Raw genomic sequence first — 3,038 nt, 5'->3', positions numbered from 1 at the left:
TGTCATCGTCGCTTTCTTCCACTTGCCCATCCGTACAGAAGAAATAAGACATTGTTTCGGCACAAAAAAATTGTCAGAGACAGTTCTCCTCCATATCTCACCGGCCAGAAGATCAAAGTGGACATTGATTATTACGGAGCTCAGGAAATAGTTAAGGTTGGAGGAAACTGGCATGTTCCTGGAAATATGCCTGATGGGTATGGTGTCTCTCACAATTGGCATAAGAAGAGTATATTTTGGAAGCTACCCTATTGGAAGGATCTTCTCTTACGCCACAATCTGGATGTCATGCATATTGAGAAATTTTTTTTTGAGAACATCATGAATACAATACTTAACGTCCCTGGAAAGACAAAAGATAACAAAAAGTCAAGGATAGACTTACCTGATATTTGTTGGCATAAGAAGAGTATATTTTGGGAGCTACCCTATTGGAAGGATCTTCTCTTACGCCACAATCTGGATGTCATGCATATTGAGAAGAACTTTTTTGAGAACATCATGAATACATTACTTAACGTCCCTGGGAAGACAAAAGATAACAAAAAGTCAAGGATGGACTTACCTGATATTTGCTCAAGAAGTGAGTTACATATCAAGAGCAATGGAAACGTTCCTGTTCCCATCTTCCGGTTGTCATCAGAAGCCAAAACAACCTTGTTTGACTGGGTTGCATCAGAAGTTAAGTTTCCTGATGGTTATGTTTCAAATCTGTCAAGATGTGTTGAACGAGGTCAAAAGTTCTCCGGAATGAAGAGTCCTTCCTTACCCTCGGCTTCGAACTTCCGGGATAAACTGGTTAGCTGCTATCAAAATTACACCTCGTGGACGCATTGTCGCTGGAGAAGAACTGCCTTTCCAAGAAGAAGGCGCTATCACTGAAGTTGAGGTACCTGAACAACAAACTAGTGAAATCCTTTTGATCGATCCGGAAAACTTTCAATATGAAGATCTTCCCGAAGATGCGACAGATGAAGCACGTGAAGACGAGTTCGAGAGAAGCGACGATGATGATTTTAATGAATCCTTGCAAAAAGAAGACGCTATCACTGAAGTTGAGGTACCAGAACAACAAACTGATGAAATCCTTTTGATCGACCCGGAAAACTTTCAATATGAAGATATTCCCGAAGATGCGACAGATGAAGCACGTGAAGACGAGTTCGAGAGAAGCGACGATGATGATTTTAATGATAGTGTTGAGAACGAAAACGATTTAGAGTGATGTAATAAATGTAACAAATGTTGTATTTCTCTATTATAATGTATGTTTAAAGAAATATTGCTTTTATATCATCTTAACGTATGTGTAACAAATGTTGTTTTACATAATATGTATTTCTTTAGTTTCTAAAAATTTATTTGGAGTTTTAGGTTTAAGTTGGAGAAAGAGTAAGAAGAAGTAAAGAAGAAGATGATGATGTTAGATGATATGTGACTTTGGGGTTTAGGGATTTCATTCTCGGGGTTTAGGGCTAAGCGTAGTAAAATCCTTGTAAAAATAACACGGGCCTGGTAACTTCGTCGTAAATGGTTAAATTGATTCCACGTAATTTCGTCGTAAATGAAAAAAGATGAATCTTGGTAACTTCGTCGTAAATGAAAAAAGACGGGACTGGTAATTTCGTCGTAAATGAAAAAAGAAGGGCCTGGTAACTTCGTCGTAAATGAAAAAAAACGGGTATGGTAACTTCCTCGTAAATGAAAAAAGACGGGCCTGGTAATTTCGTCGTAATATTACGTGGAGTTTACGACGAATGCCTTTCCTATATATTGAGACGCCGCTGAACGAGACTGAGGACTGAACGAGGCTGCCTCAGCCTCGTTCATTCCTCCCAAACTCCTTTGCTTTCCCTCTTAGGTAAACTCCCTCTCTCTTTTTTTTTTTAAGTTAGATTAGGTGATTAATTAGTTAGGTAATTAGTTTAGGTGATTAGTTAGGTGACGGAATAATAGTTTAGGTGATTAGTTAGGTGACAGAATAATTTTTTAATTATGTCGTAATTGATTAAATTTATTTTAATTTTTTTTAGATGGCTCCTAGGAGGAAACCAGCAGCACCTACTTATTCTCAGTTGTTTGGCGATGGTTCCGGTACTTCTTCTGGTCCATCATCTTCCGATGCAGTTCCAGACTCTCAGACTTCTCAGAGAGTTTCTTGGAGTCCTCCTCCTCCACCGCAGATGCCTCCACCTCCTCCTCTAGCGGCTGCACCTCAGCCTATCCCAGAAGGTGCAGTTCATCCAGATTTGTGTGTGCCTTCATATGCACCATTCGCGAGATATACGGTGGAGGATTTGCTTGCCCAGCCTGGACGGGAGGGTTTGGAAGTTCTAGACCCCGATAGACCCCGATGAACTTATTGGTAAGTTATTAATTTTTATTACATTAAAATTTAAATTATTTTTATTTTCTAACAATTAAATTGTTTTTTTTTCAGGTTTGGGGCTAACAACCGTGTTAGCCGGAGCGTTTCGGCGATGATTAAGGGTTACTACGGCGGGGCATATTCGAACTGGAGCATGACACCAAATCACGTTAAGATCACTTGGTTTAAATGTTTTGCGGTAAGATTTTTAAATTTAATTAAATTTTCACTTTTAAATATTACTTTTTATTTTAAAATATTTATTATTAATTGTAATTTCTTCAAAATTTTTGTGTTTCAGCAAAAGTGGCATTGGTCTTTGGGAATTACCGAGAGGGTGAAGAGGGAATTCGTTGCAAAGGCAAAGACCCGCCTTTGCAACACTGTCTCCGATTGGAAGGACAAGTGGGAGATCTACGGGTATGAGGGAAAGCCCACGAATGATGTGTGGGATGGCCTCATCGCCTATTGGAAGCTACTCTCTTCGATCAAAAAGGTCAATTCGTGCTCTTCTTCTCGAAGAACGAAGGATAGAGACGGTCATTTGCCCATGCTTCACAGAACCGGACAAAAACCTCATGCAGGAGTCCGTCTAGAAGCTGTAAGTTTTGTTTTTAATATTTATTTTAAAATTTTCAATTAATTTAAATTTTAATATTTAATTTAATTT

Source organism: Brassica oleracea, chromosome C2 (assembly GCF_000695525.1).
Source record: "Brassica oleracea var. oleracea cultivar TO1000 chromosome C2, BOL, whole genome shotgun sequence".
Lineage (NCBI taxonomy): Eukaryota > Viridiplantae > Streptophyta > Magnoliopsida > Brassicales > Brassicaceae > Brassica > Brassica oleracea.
This window is presented reverse-complemented; position numbering follows the sequence as displayed.